Genomic DNA, 16,331 nt, shown 5'->3' on the forward strand with positions numbered 1-16,331 from the left:
AAAGAGACTGGAAGTTTTTTCCATCCCTCCTCATATCTCACTGCTCTGTATTTTATTCCAGCCACTGTTGCCACAACTAACTTTGTGCAGGTGTAACTCTGCATCACCTGCCTCAGCCTTTGCTGTCTCTAACTTCCCATGTCAGGGCTACTCTGATGCCTCTGGCCATGGGAATCTACCTTTCGATCATGTACATGCATCCTGGAAGTGAAACAGAATTAACCACCCATAAGCAACCCTTGATCAATGGGGAATGCGAGTTGGGGAATAAATGCTTCTTCATTCTTTAGGCAGGACATTTTGAGATGCAATTAGATTTTTGTTGTTGTTGTTTAGGAGGTCTTAGTTTGGATCAATCCTCAGTTACCCCCAGTAATGACCAATTCAAGTGTGTACCCATGAATTGGCTTTCTCTCTTTCCCTGTCATATTCTTCTCAGAATCCCACTCCTGTGCGCTTGGATTACTAACAAAATTAACTACCTGCACACAAATCAAGGTCTCAGGTTCTCCTTTCTGGGGGAATCCAGGATAAGACAAATACAATGTAGGGGGTTAAAATATTCTACACTTTAAATCTACAAGGTCTAGCATACAATTACAAAAATCCTGGAAAGACAAAAAAGGCAAGATTAGAACAAAAACCAAGAAAAATACAGTCAACAGAAATAGGACTATAGGGAATTCAGATATTGGCATTGTCTGACAGGGACTTTAAAATAATAATTATTAAAATGTTCAAAGCACTAGGTGACAAGATGAGAATTTTGGTGGAGAATAACAAACTGTAGAAGAGAATCAAATAAAATTCCTACAACTGAGAAATGCTTGAAAATGAGAGCTCAGTGGATGTGTTTTTGATAGTAGATTAGATGCAGCTGAAAAATTAGTAATCTGAAAAATAAATCAGAACATATGTAAATGAAGCAAAGAGAGACAAAAGGTGGAAAATGAAAGAACATGAGACACACAATATAAGGTGCAACAGTCTAAAACATGGAATTGGAATCACAGAGGAGAGGACAGAGTGAATATGGAAGAAATACAATTAAAGACATTCGCTGAGAATTATTCAAAAATGATAAAAGACATTCATCCATATATTAAAGGATCTTTAAGAACCCTATGCAGCAAATGCAAAGAAAATCATCCCTAGTCACATCATAGTCAAACTGCTTAAAGGTAAAGACAAAGAGAAAAACTTATAAAGCATCCAGAAATTAGATATGTTACTTTCAAAGAGACAAAGATAACAGCTAAAAATAATGGAAGCCAAAAGGCAATAAAATGATAGCTTCAAAGTGCAGGAAAAAAAACTGTCAACTTAGATTCTCTATCCAGAATACTACTTTTAAAAATGAAGGAGAAATGGAGACATTCTTTGACAAAAGCCAAGATAATTTTTCACCAGAAGATTAACACTAAAGAAAATAATAAATAGTATTTTCCAGGTAGAAAAGTGATCCTCAAAGGCAATTTAGGAATTCAGGATGAAATAAAGAACAATGCAGAGAGTAAATAAATGGATAGATCTAAATGAACACTGATTGCATAAATTAATATGTTTATCTTTTTATATGATAGGTTTATAATGATAATACATTTATTATTGTAGTATGTTTATAATTATTACATTAAGATAATATACAGTTGACTCTTAAACAACACTGGGGTTAGTGGTGGTGACCTGCTGCACAGTTAAAAATCCATGTATAACTTTTTATTGATTAATTTTTAACCAAAATTTTTTTAATTTAAGAGATAGATTTTTACCATGTTGCCCAGGCTGGTCTCAAACTCATGGGCTCAAGCAATCCACCCGCCTCAGCCTCCAAAAGTGCTGGGATTACAGGTATGAGCTACCGCACCTGGCCAAAAATCCATGTATAACTTTTGATTCCTCAAAAACTTAACTACTAATAGCCTATTGCTGATCAGAAGCCTTACTGAAAACATAAACAGTTGGTTAACACGTATTTTACAAGTTACATGGATTATATGCCATATTCTTATAATCAAGTAAGCTAGGGAAAAGAAAATGTTATTAAGAAAATCAGAAGGAAGAGAAAATATATTTACTATTTGTTAAGTGGTGTGTGGATCATCATAAAGGTCTTCATCCTTGCCGTCTTCACACTGAGTAGGCTGAGGAGCAAGAGGAAGAGGAGGGGTTGGTCTTGCTGTCTCAGCGATGGCGGAAGTCAAAGAAAATCTATGTATAAGTAGACCTATGCAGTTCAAACGCACGTTGTTCAAGAGTCAACTGTACATAGAATTGAAACACATGACAATAAAAACATTTAAATTAGGAGGTAGTAAATGGAGTTAAAGTGTTCCAAGGACCTTTTGTTTTCTGGCAAATGGTAAAGCACACACACATGCACATATATATGCATGTGTATGTGTGTGTGTGTGTATATATATAAATATGTGTGTGTGTAGATGCAACTTAGGGATTCAGAATGAAATAAATGTGTGTATATATGTGTGTATGTGTGTATATGTGTGTGTGTGTGTGTGTGTATGTATATACTATTTTTTGAGATAGGGTCTTGCTCTGTTGCCCAGGCTGGAGTGCAGTGGCACAAATATGGCTCACGGCAGCCTCGACTTCTTGGGCTCAAGAAGTGATTCTTCCAACTCAGCCTCCTAAGTAGCTGGGACCACAGATGCATTCCAACACATCCAGCAAATTTTAAAATTTTTTTGTAGAGATGGGATCTCACATGTTGCCCAGGCTAGGTTTATTTTTTGTGATACATCACGGATATATGTTGCAATCTCTAGGTAAATCCATAAGACAGTAACAGAATGTATAAATAATAAGATAATTGAGAGTGTTATGTAATAATACATATTGAATATTTTCAAAAAGAAAATAATGAAGATGGGAAAAAGGCCTATACTGGATGATACAAAAGAAAGGTAACAAGATGATAATATATTTAAAATCAGATGAATTACATATTTTAATTAAGAGATGAAGATTATTAGACTGGGTAGAAAAACAAATCCAACAATATGCTGCTTACAAAGACTATCATAAACAGAAGGATAGATTGAAAATAAATGGATAGAAAAGGATAGATTAAAAGAAAGCTAAAATAGCTTTGTGAATATCAGACAAAGTATACTTTCAGGCAAAAATATTACTAGAGATAAAGAGTGATATTTCTTTTTTAATTTTTTTTGAGACGAAGTTTTGCTCTTATTGCCCAGGCTGGAATGCAATGGCGCGATCTCGGCTCACAGAAACCTCCGCCTCCCAGGTTCAAGTAATTGTCCTGCCTCAGCCTCCCAAGTAGCTGGATTACGGGTATGTGCCACCACACCCAGCTAATTTTTTGTATTTTTAGTATTCTAGAATTCTAGAAAAAATTCTAGAATTTTTTGTATTCTCCATGTTGGCCAGGCCGGTCTCGAACTCACGACCTCAGATGATCTGCCCACCTCAGCCTCCCAAATGGCTGGGATTACAGGCATGAGCCACTGTGCCCAGCAAAAGAGATACTTCATAATGATAAAAAGTATAATTCGTAAGGAAGATTTGGCAATTTAAAATTCATTTGTATCAAATAATGTAATCTCAAAGTCAACAAAACTGAAAAGAAAATAGATAAGCCCACGATCACATTAAGGGATTTTAATATGATCCGATGAAATAAAAAGGTAAGGATTTACAATACTTGATCAACATGATTAATAAGTTGGCCTAATTGATATACATACAACATTGCACGCAACAACTACAGAATACACATTATTTTGAAGAGCTGATGGAACATTTAACAAAGCAGACCATATGTTGGGCCATAAGGCAAGTCTCAACAAATTTCAAAGAACTGAAATCACACAGAATATGTTCTCTGGCTATAGTATATTTAAGCTAGAAATTAATCCAAAGATAAGTAGAAAATTTCCCATATGTTTGGAAAATAAACCATACACTTTTAAATAACTGATGAGTCAAAGAAGAAATTACAATGGAAATTAGAATATATTTTCAACCAAATGATAATGAAAAGATTACATATAAAAACTTGTCAGAATTTTTACTCTGGTCAAGATGAAGTGCAGGGACTGGATTTACCCTTCTGCTTTAAACTACTAAAAAATAGAAAAACAAATGAAACAACATACATGATCACATATAATGGTGATTATATGATTAATTAAATTTCTATAACAGAAACAAGTGCACAAAAATGAGAACTCAGTGGATGGGTTTGATAGCCGCTTAGATGCAGCTAAAGAGAAAATTATTGCCCTGGATACAGGGGCATAAGGTTATCTTTGGGAAGTGATAGAGCTCTTCTCTATCTTCATCATGGTGGTAGTTACACAATTATATACATCTGTCAAAACTTGGAGCTGAACACTAAAAAGTGTGATTATCATTTTATGTAGATTATACCTTCATAAAAAATGGGAAACAGACTGGGCACAGTGGCTCACACCTGTAATCCCAGCACTCTGGGAGGCTAAGATGGGCAGATCACCTGAGGTCGGGAGTTCAAGACCAGCCTGATCAATATGGAGAATCCCTGATCCCCTAAACACTAAAAAAGAAAAAAAAAATACAAAATTAGCCGGGCATGGTGGTGCATGCCTGTAATCCCAGCTACTCCCGAGGCTGAGGCAGGAGAATCGCTTGAACCTGGGAGGAGGCCGGTGCGGCCGCAGGTGACGCATTGCACTCCAGCCTGGGAAACAAGAGCCAACTCCATCTCATAAAAAAAAAAAAAAGAAGAAAAGTCTTATTGGAGATATCTAAAGCTGTACTTAGAAGGAAATGTATAGCTTTAAATACATATATTAATAAAATAATGAAAAGTAGAAATCAGATCTAAGCATCTGTTTTCATAAATTTGAGAAAGTGCAGCAACTTACACACAAAGAAAATAAAAAGAAGGAGATAATGATCATAGGAGTAGCAAATAATGAAATTAAAAACAAATATACTAAGGAAAGGCCACAAAGCCCAAAGCTTGTTGAAAAGACTAATAACGTTTTTATTAATTTTTGATCCTTAGCAACTGATGAGGAAAAACCGAAAAGGCCTAAAATGATCCGGATCAGGAATTTAAAAAGAGTATCACTATAGGTCAAATGAACATGAAAAAATATAACAAGAGGATATTATGAACAACTTTAGGACAGTAAGTTTAGATAACATGAACAAATTCCTTTAAAAAAACACATCATAAATCTGATACAAGAAAAAAGTAAAGATATAGAGTCCTTTACTAAGAAAATTGAATCTGCTCTTTCCCTGCCGCCGCCGATTAGCGCGGAGGCGGAGGCTTGGGTGCGTTCAAGATTCAGCTTCACCCGTAACCCACCGCCATGGCCAAGGAGGGATTGCTGCTGGAGGTGTAATGGACGTTAATACTGCTTTACAAGAGGTGCTGAAGACCGCCCTCATCCACGATGGCCTAGTACGTGGAATTCGCGGAGCTGCCAAAGCCTTAGACAAGCGCCAAGCCCATCTTTGTGTGCTTGCATCCAACTGTGATGAGCCTATGTATGTCAAATTGGTGGAGGCCCTTTGTGCTGAACACCAAGTCAACCTAATTAAGGTTGACCACAACAAGAAACTAGGAGAATGGGTAGGCCTCTGTAAAATTGACAGAGACGGGAAACCCCATAAAGTGGTTGGTTGCAGTTGTGTAGTAGTTAAGGACTATGGCAAAGAGTCTCAGGCCAAGGATGTTATCGAAGAGTACTTCAAATGCAAGAAGTGAAGAAATAAATCTTTGGCATACAAAAAAAAAAAAAAAAAAATTGAATCTAATTTAAAGCATTTAACAAAGGAAACTTCAAGAAAGTCTAGATGGCTTCTCTGGCAAAAAATTTTTAAACATCTATGGAAGAAATAATACAAATAGACAAATCCAGAGGATAATAAAGACTCCGTTCTAACTCATTTTAGGAAGCTATTATAACCCTGATAACAAAATCTGACGGGAACACTATAAGAAAGGAAAATTTTAGACCAATCTCTCTTTTAAGTATAGGTGCAAATACTCTAAACATATTAACACATTTTAAAATCTGGTATATATTAAGAGTAATATGTTAATTTGTGCAAGAAATTAAGTAAAAAAAGTAATATGTTGTGACCAGTTGGAAATATTTTAGAAATGCAAAGATAGTTTAACATTTAAAATTCATCAATGCAATTTCCCATATTAATATTATAAACGCATACAATTATTTGATTATCTCAATATAAACAGAAAAAGCTTTTGATAAATTCCAACATTCATTAGTATAAAAATTCTTAGTAAACTAAGAGTAGAAGGGGAACTGTCTTAGCAAACCAGGAATAGAGGGGAACTTTCTTAGTCTGATAGGGTGTATCTATAAAAACCTTGGTAAAATGTTGAAAGAATGGATGCCTGCTCTCATGACTGGTACACAACATTGTACTGAAGGTCCTAGTCAGTGCAATAAAACAGACAAAAAATGTATAAAAGTTAGAAAGGAAGAAATAAAATGATCAACAGATGACATATTTGTGTAATCAGAACATCTGGAAGAATCTGCCAATAAATTATTGGAATAATAAATTAATTTTATCAAAGTCCCTAGATACAAGTTTAACATACAAAAATTGACCTCATTTCTATATAACAAAGAGGAACAATTATAGAATGAGGTTTTAAAAGCAATACTATTTACAATAGTATCAAAAATCAAATACCTAGGCATGAATCCACTGAAAAATATGTCAGAGTCTCTGCAGAAACTTCTAAAACGTTAGGGAGAGAAATGTTAAAGGACATAACTAAATGGAGAGAGATACTATATTCATGAATTGGAAGGTTCGATATTGCAAAGCTATCAGTTCTCACCAAATCTACAGGTACAGTGCAATCCTCACAATCTCAACAGCTTTCTTTTTTGTGTGTGGAAATTGATAAGTTGATTCTTAAATTTATACAAAAATGTCTATACAAAAAAGTCCAGGGACAATCAAGACAACCACAGAAAGAACAAAGTTGGAGGAAAGACTTACTAACAAATGACAATAACGAACAGAGTGTAATATTTGTGCAAGGATACACAAGGAGACCAGCCAAAAAGAATAGAAGTTTCTAGAAACAAACCTACAAATCTAAAGTAACATGATTTATGACAAAGGTGGCCTTTCGGAGTAGAGGGGGAAAGAGTGGTCTTTTCAACAGATATAGCTGGGTAAATCAGCTATCCATAAGGAAAGTAGTGAAACTTGACCCTACATGAGAATAATCAGTTCCAGGTAGATTTTTTTTTCTTTTTTTCTTTTCTTTTTTCTTTTTTTTTTTTTTTTTTTTTGACAGAGTCTTACTCTGTCACCAGGCTATAGTGCAGTGGTGTGATCTCAGCTCACTGCAACCTCCGCCTCCGGGGTTCTAGCGATTCTCCTGCCTCAGCCTCCCGAGTAGCTGGGACTACAGGCGCCTGCCACCATGCCCAGTTAATTTGTGTATTTTTAGTAGAGATGGGGTTTTACCATGTAGGCCAGGAGGTCTTGATCTGGACCTTGTGATCTGCCCGCTTTGGCCTCCCGAAGTGCTGGGATTACAGGCACGAGCCACCGTGCCCAGCCCCAGGTGGATTTTAAATCTAAATATGAAAGGTAAAACAATGAAGCCACTGGAAGATAGGAGAATATCTTTATGACTTTGGGGCAAGAAAAGATTTCTTAAGTAAAGCACAAATAGCATTTACCATAAATGAAAGAACTGTACACTGGATTACATTAAAATTAAGAACTTTTGTTCATCAAAGGCACATTAAGAAAATGACAATCAGAATGAGTGAGGTGTTTGCAATACAAATTACTGAAAAAAGGGTCATATTCACAGTATGTCATGAATTTTTACAAAGCAATAAGAAAAGGAATAGAAAAAAAATCTAAGCAAACTTCACGAAAGAAGATATTCAGTGAACTAATGCTCAGCCTCAATGCTTGTCAGGGAAATGCAAATGAAATTTGCAATGAGATGCTACTACAGATCCACCAGAATGGCTGATATTAAAAGGACCAACATTACTAATGATGTAAAACAGCTGGAACTCTCACCCACTGCAGTTGGGAGTCTAAACAACTACTTTTGAAAACTGGCTAAAGTATCTGCTAAAGATAAACATACAAATATTTTCTGGCCCATTGTTTCCTTTCCTAGTACATATTCAACAGAATTGTGTATATCTGCATACCAAAGACATAAATATCCTCAAACTAGAATGTATCCAAATGGTCAGCAATAGTATAATGGATTAAAAATCATAGTATATTCCCACAGTGAAATATTGTATGGCCAAGAAAAAAATAACTTACAACTACTGCAACAATATACATAAATCTCAGAAACAATGTTAAGTGAACAAAACCAGACGTGAAAGAGTCCTATTGTATTCATATAATGTTAATATAAAATATAAACATACAAATGTGAAGTTATTAATATAAAGTTTTAAAACAGGGAAAACAATTTTTGTCTTAGAGGTCAATAATGTGATTACCTTTGGAAGCAGGGGCAGGAAAGAATGATTGCTAGGAGACCTACCAGGTCTTTTGGGACCCTTTGATGTTCTAGTTTTGACCTGGGTTGTGGCTGCACATGTGAGCTTGCTTTGTGATCATTCAGTGAGCTGTACACTTAGGACTTTCACACTTTCCTAAATGTGCTTTGTGCATCAACAAAAAGTTTAAAAGTGTCAACTAGAAATAATAAATATTTGGATAAGTAATTTCATTTAGCAAACATTTAGCGGATGGCTCTGATGTGCCAAGCACTGTGCTGAGGAAACAGTGAACAAGTTGGTCAAGGTCCCTTCCCACAGGGTCCCTTCCCACAGGGACCTTCCACAAGGTCCCTTCCCACAGGGCACCTGACATTCCTGCAGGCAGTGGTTTCTCTGATGGGAACTGAAGGAAGACTAAGAGTTGAGCAGGTACTGATCTGCAGTAGCTGAAAAAGAAATAGGGAAAAAAGGAAGAGTTAAGCAGGTAAAGGAAGTGAGGGAACAGTATTTCAGGCAGAGGGAATAGCATATGCAAAGGCTCCATAGAGGTAAGAGAACATACATCACTTTTAACGAGCCCAAAGAGTTCATTGTGAGAGAGTAACAGAAAGGTAGAAGAGTTAGGTAGTAGCTGAATCATGTAGGTTCCTCTAAACAATGCCAAGGAGGCTGGGAGGCTGGAGTTTTTTCTGAGGGCAATAGGGAGCTATCGAAGGATATTAATGGGTGAAGGGAGTGGATAATAGGGTCAGATTTGATCCTTGAAGAGATAACGATGGCTTCTGGATAGTCAAGAGTGGAGGAACAGAGAATGCTGAGATGGATGCTCAGAGGAGATACAGGAATGGTAGCTGAGAAAAGAATGCGTGAGAAAAAGATGGAGTTTGAGAAAGGTTTAGGAAGAAGAATAGACAGGCCCAGGTGCTGGGTTGGCTTGAGAGGTGGTGGGGCTGACTATACTGGGGCAGTAGCAAGTCATTTCCAACAAGATTTGCTGGAGGTAAGCAGGTGACGGAGGTGACCCAGCCGAGAGAGACCCTGAAGCCTCATCTAGCATTCACCGCACAGCAGCTTTGGCTGCTGCACCATTGCAGTCCTGCTGCTTCTGGCTAATCTACATCCAACCTTCTGTTCAGAACCAAGCCCTAGGGAGGCCGCTGAGGGAAAGCAAAGCCTGGCGCTAAATAAGCATCCTGACAAAATAATTACAGTGTCAGCAAGATAGCCGTGAGTTGCAAATACAATTTAAATAATCTGAGTGCTGCATCCAACCTGGGGGGCTAATTCAAATACTCTATGCTTCAACTGGGGAATCCTTGAATCACCTGCTGACCTGGACTCCCCCCTTCCAGAAGCTGGGAATTGAGGGTTAAGTGGTCTGGGTAATTTGGGACCACCAGGGGACCCATGATCTGATATTGGCAGCAGGTCAGCACAGTCCCATGAACCTCCTGATGGCAATGTCTGCAATGACCATCTGTTGTTTTGACCAACCTAGCTCACATTCCTTCTTCTGGAAACAGCATCTTGGTTTTGGTTTTTTTTTTTTTTTGGTGTGTGTGTGTGGGAAACCTCCCCTTCCTCACTCTTAGTCCACTTGGCTCAGATGGATCTGACACCGCTCTCCCGCTCCGACTCCACTGCAGATGGTAGTGGGGGCCTCCTGCAGAAAGAGGGGTCTTCCCATGAAGTTCCTGCGAGGATTGGATTGGGCCCATCTGGGTTATGTACCCATCCATGACCCAGTTTCTGTGGCTGGGAGATGGGGCACTCTGATTGGTGATTGGATGGACGGGGGCCATATGCCACCTGTCTGATGGAGAGGGTGCGTTGAGTCACTCACAGTTGCACAAGGGCAATAGGGCAGCTATTGAATGACATTTTTTTCAGAAATGAGTTCCTCTGAGCAATGACGGGGGAAAGGAGGGCGGATGACCTCTATCCCTGCTTCAGCTCACATCTCCAGCTTCCTTCCTCGCAAATTCATATATTTTTGTCTTCCCAGCCACTGTCTCCCTTCTTTTGACAACAAAAGATGAATTTTCCCATCTCTCTTGTGCAGCTGGACCGTTGGTCCAGGCTTCCTGCCCTCTCCTGTCAAGAGCTGGGCCTGGAACTGAGGCCCTTGAGTCTTTGACTCAAGGATTAAAAATGGCGGGTACTGCCTGAGGCAGGATGAAGCCTAGCAGACTCTCCACCCACACTACCCAGGACCACGGGGTTGCCCTGGTTCCTGCCCTTTCCCAAACCTGGCTTTTTAGCTTTCCTTTCATCTTTTGGGCCAGCCCATATTCCTTTTATTTATTTTTTTTTAATCTTAACACTTTAATCTTTCTTTTTCTGAAAAATTATGGTAAAATTCATGACATTACACTAACCATTGTAAAGCGTACAATTCAGTGGCATTTAGTATATTCACAGTGTTGTGCAACCAGCACTTCTATCCCTTTCCAAAACATTATCATCACCCGGAAAGGAAACCCCCTACCCGTGAAACAATCGCTTCCTCTTCCTGTCTCTCCCCAGTCCCTGGCAACCACAAAACTGCTTTCTGTCTCTATGGATGTACCAATTCTGGATATTACATGTAAATGGAATCATACAATACATGAATTTTTGCATCTGGCTTCTTTTAGTTAACAAATGGTGTTTGAGGGTCATTTGCGTTGCAGCCTGTGTTAATGCTTCATTCCTTTCTCAGGCTGGAGAATATTCCCTTGTATGGATAGACCATATTTTATGTAACCATTCATCAGCTGATGGCCATTTGGGTTGTTTCTACCTTTTGGCTGTTGTGAATAGTGCTGCTAGGCTCACGTTCTCTCAGTACAATTTTTTTTTTTTTTTTTCACTTAGGTTTTCCAGAATTGGCTTCTGTTCATAGCTATTGAGAAATCCTTACTGATGGAATGCCAAAAAGGCTTTATTTTGAGGGCTCCAGAACACATAGTCCGAGGAAGGTAAAAATGTAAACAACATCTCTGATGAATTAGGATCAGCAGGGAACGGTCCCAGTTCCAGGAGGACTTTTGTGAATGATCACTGAAAGCCGTGGTTGGTGCCTCAGCTCGGGGCCCTCTGAGAGGTGCCAGTTGGTGAGAATGCTTTGGAGAAAGGAAGCCAAGGAGGTCCTCCTCAAAGGATGGCAGCTGGGATCATTTTAAATTTTTATCTATCCCCTTTGGAATGGGGAGGAGCTAGGGAAGCGAGCCTCTGGGGACTCAATGATTGCAGCCCTTCCCCCAGCTGGTCCAACAGTAAAGAGACAAATACATGCTGAGAGAACAGAAGCTTTTAGGTGCTGATTATAACCTGGGTGACAAGTGACGAGATGCAGGCAGGCCTGGGTAAGATAAAAAGATCACAGCAGCTGACAGCTATTGATGCTTCCTGCGCACCCTGCTCTGTGCTGAACCCTCTGCAGGCATCGTCTCATTGAACCCTCGCAGCAGCCTACGGGAAGGCACTAGTGCTAGCCTCACTCTGCAGAGAGGAAGGGGGTGCACGGAGTGACTTAGGCACTCGTCCCAGATCACAGCAGGAAGTGGCAGAGTGGTGCTCTTAAAACAGCGAAGAGGAGGCTGTAAAAGGCAGCCCAGCATCTGGCTACATGTGTATCTGTGTCCTGTTTCACAGATGCCGTGAATTCTTTTCCAGGGAATCATGCAGGTTCCTCTCCAGGGAGAAGTGGGGCTAACTGAGTAGGAAGTTTGGGGGTTCAGTTCCATGAGGTTTCTGGGAGGTTTGGATTGGCCCTGTGTGGCCATGTACCTGTCCATGCCCCAGTCTCTGTGGCTGGGAGATGGGGCACTCAGATTGGTGGTTGGACACAGGACGTATGTGCCACCTCTCTGACAGAGAGGGTGGGTTGAGTCACTCACAGTTGCACGACTTCAGAAATGGGTTTCTCTCAGCAATGACAGGGGGAAAGAATGGTGGACGACCTCTGTCCTTGCCTCAGCTCACACCTCTAGCTCCACAAAGAGCAATGGTCCTAGAGTCACTTACTAGCTGGGTGAATTAGGCAAATGACTTAGACTCTCTGAGCCTGTTTTTCTCATCTGTGCAAAGGAAAAAAAAGCAGGCTCTCTCTCATGGGATGATCGTGAGGATTAAATGAGTTAACATTTGCAGAAGTCCTTTATCAACTGTGATCGCCCCATGGATTTGCTTTATCTTCTACTTGGTACCCCTCCCTGTCTCCCTTATTATTAAGGTGTGTCTGTGGCCTAGTCACCCCAGGACAGGAGTGGTCTGCTCCTTGCAAAGTGAGTGCTCGTCTAATAAGCCTGTTGAGTGCTGATGGGTTAAGAGCACCCCTGTGGGATGGAGAATAGCTAATAGTGGTCTTCTGGGATATGTTTCAAGCACTGAGCCAAGGGCTTGCCATACAGTCACGTGACCCTCACACGAGTCCTCCCAGGTAGGGTCTGGTATTATCCTCACCTTATTGATAAGGACACTGAGGCTCAGAGAGGCAGGGAATGTGCAGAAGGACCCTCAGCTAATAAGGTGCAGAGCTGGAAACTGAACCCAGGTCTTTCAGATTCAACCTGTGGCCTTACCAACTGTGCAACAGCCCTTTGGGCTGCTAAAGTCAGCCTTCCCACACAGCAGAGAGTGCTTAGGAGAGCAGCTTCTGGCCAGCATTTGACAGGGGCGTTTCTTGATTCATTAGAGCAATCCAAATGGGTAACTTGCCGCCTTTCCTACCTGTGGGCTGCTCCAGTATCTTGCAGAGAGCATGGGGTGGGCGTGGGGAAAGATGAAGAGACACAGGGCAGTCCTTGAAGATGGTAGCATAAGTGTACAGCACCAGTGCTAATAATCAGCAACTCAGTGAGTGCTTATTCAACACACATTCATTCATTCATTCATTCATTCATTCATGTGTGGGAGTCAGGTATGCTTTATTTTTAGTGTTTATAGGGACCTATAGGGGAAATGAAGGGATGCTAAGGTACATTTCTTACTGTGGCGGGCATCTGATGTTATAAATCCCTCTTTCCCACATCTTCTGATAACAGCACCAGTGCTCTTTTGGAGGACATACCCACTCCGGTTCAGGTGGCTGAGGAGGGGGCTAAGCACCATATCCTCTGACCGAGGTTAGCAGTTCCGGGGTGGGTCAACCTGTGTGGAAAGCAGCAGAGCTTGGAGATGCAACATCCAGAGGGGATCTCTTAGCCTTCTGGATCCAGTTAGATGTGTCCCTAGAGTTTTCACTTATGAGAGCCAATAAGCCCCTTTAAATAATCAACCCCATTTGAATACAGTTTCTACCATATGCACACTTGACTACAAGCAGTTTATGATCTCACTGAAAAAAACAAGAAGGAATAGCCTTCTACTTGATTATTATACTTGCATGTGCATATAGGTATATATATCTGTTTATGTTTAAGAGATTATTCTATGTTTAAGAGATTATCCTATACCCATGGAGAGCTGGATTTTAGTTCTGGCTTTGACTCTAAATCATAGCATGAATATGGGCCAACACTACTTCCTCTCTGGGCCTCACTCTTCCCATCTGTGAAATGAATGCCCTGGGCTCTCTGCTCCCTAAAGCCAAGTCCCTTTCACTCTTTTTTTTTTTTTAGACGGAGTTTTGCTCTCATTGCTCAGGCTGGAGTGCAGTGGCACAATCTTGGCTCACTGCAACCTCCACCTCCTGGGTTCAAGCTATTCTCCTGCCTCAGCCTCCTAAGTAGCTGGGATTACAGGCATGTGCCACCACACCCAGCTAATTTTTTGTATTTTTAGTAGAGACGGAGTTTCACCATGTTGGCTAGGCTGGTCTCGAACGCCTGACCTCAGGTGATCTGCCTGCCTCGGCCTCCCAAGGTGCTGGGATTATAGGCATGAGCCCCTGCGTCCAGCCCCTTTCACTCTTATATACTAGGAATTTAAGATTAGTATCTGTGGGATGGCTGGAGACAAAATAACGAGAAACCAAGAAAACATTGATGTGCTCTCTGCTAGCCTCAGCATTCTGCTTGTTGATGCAGAAAGGAGAAGGACCTAGGGCCTGACCGGAAGGAGGAGCGGGCATTTGTGTATGGGAGGCTGCAGCAGCCTGGGCATGGGTTCTGCTGCCTCCCGCAGATGCATAAAGCATTGATAAGAATGATGCCTGCAAAGCGCCCTTCACAGATGGCTGTGGGCTGTACCCGGAGCGCAGGGAAGGAGATGAGAAAAGTAAGAGCAGCTGGCATCAGATCAGCCCCAGATAGTGGCATGGGGATTGAAGCTTTTAACACAGACCTTGAATGCCCGTGACCCACAGGAACAGTAGCCAGTGTTCTAAACTAAGGAGATGCAAAAACATCCAGCTCAGTCTCCTCTGCCTCTCAGACTCCAGACATGTCAGAGGAGGATATGACAACAAGCTTACAGAGACAACTGGCTTTTTCCCCGAATCTCTGGTGGAACCCATCCTCCTGAGCTGAGATAACCATTTACACTATTGATTGACTGACTGATTTCTAAAGGTAAAAAGCATGTTTGTTAGGGTCTGTTTGGCTCCAAAACCCCTGAGTAATAGCAGCTAAAAGGATAAGAATATTCACTCCTGTCTTAACAAGATGTCTGGGCAGAAGTACCAAGATACCGCACGTCATAAAAATGTCATCAGGGAATTAGGTCCTTTCCCAGTCTCCTTTCTGGGTTGGCCGTCTGTCCTTGAATTTGTTATCTCCAACCCTAAGATGGTTGCCACAGCTCCAGTTGTTGTGTCTCTGATCCTCTTCTGCATCCTACGGAGGAGGCAGGGCATAGGCGAGAGGCTCTCTTTGTAAGCTGAAGTCTTTCGATCTGAAAGATTCACTTTCTAGTAGCCTTTGAGGAGACCTGCTTATACAACTCATCGGCCAGAATGCACACATCCCACTCCAGGCTGTAAAGAGCCTGGGATAAGTGTTAGTGCATGGAGGCAGAGGAGAAAGGGGCTGACCAGCTGGCTGATGGTGGACCAAGGCAGAATAGGGATGGACAGAAGCCCTTGGAGGGGTCTCCCATCTGTTTCTCCACTGGGGGCTGAGTCTGAGGTTGGCTTACAGATTGTCCGGTCCCCGATTCTTCTCTTGGTTTGACCACTTGCTTACCACGTACCCACAAAGTACAAGACAGAGGTTTCAGTTTGCGGAGCAGAGGCTGGAATTGAATCCCAGTGGGAATGAACTAATTTGCAGACGCTATCTCCAAACTTAAATATTTGATACCCATTAAGCCTGTCTAACCAAAGCATCTCCCCAGGCATGTGTCACCAAACTTGACCTGCCCTCCACCCTCAGATCTAGTCAGGCTAGACAACACTACTGTCAACAAATTTCAGAATCTCTGTGGCTTAACCTGGATGTTTACTTTTCATTCATGCAGAGGCTACAGTGGATCTAGAGCCTCTCCATGGAAGCTCCCTGTGGATGGGTAGCTCCAGTCTCCAAGCTACACGTGGCTTCCATCCTATAGCTACACGTGGCTCCAGGGTCCCTGTAGCAGGGGAGGAGACCCATAAGCTTATGCACTGGCTCTTAAATGCTTCAGCCCAGAAGGAACACAGCTCCCTTCTGCTCACAGTCCATTGGCCAGAAGTAGTTACATGGCCCTACCTAACTCCAATGGACCAGCCCACGAGGAGGGGTGCATGGATGGACCGCAGTGGAAACTGTGGCTCCACACCTGCCTTGTGTGACTCCCCGCCACCCTCAAAGTCAAGTCCTTACCCTGACTTCTCAGGCTTCCCCACGCCCCACTGCACAGCCCATGCTTCAAGGACACAGAGGCACGTTAGTACTCACAGCAGGCTTTGCGCAA

General features: G+C 41.4%; 1 pseudogene; it reads left to right on the forward strand.

Moving 5' to 3' along the window:
• The first annotated feature begins 4,755 nt into the window (after positions 1–4,755).
• LOC101004008 lies at positions 4,756–5,799 on the forward strand (annotated as a pseudogene).
• The last annotated feature ends 10,532 nt before the right edge of the window (positions 5,800–16,331 follow it).

This window comes from Papio anubis, chromosome 16 (assembly GCF_008728515.1).
Source record: "Papio anubis isolate 15944 chromosome 16, Panubis1.0, whole genome shotgun sequence".
Lineage (NCBI taxonomy): Eukaryota > Metazoa > Chordata > Mammalia > Primates > Cercopithecidae > Papio > Papio anubis.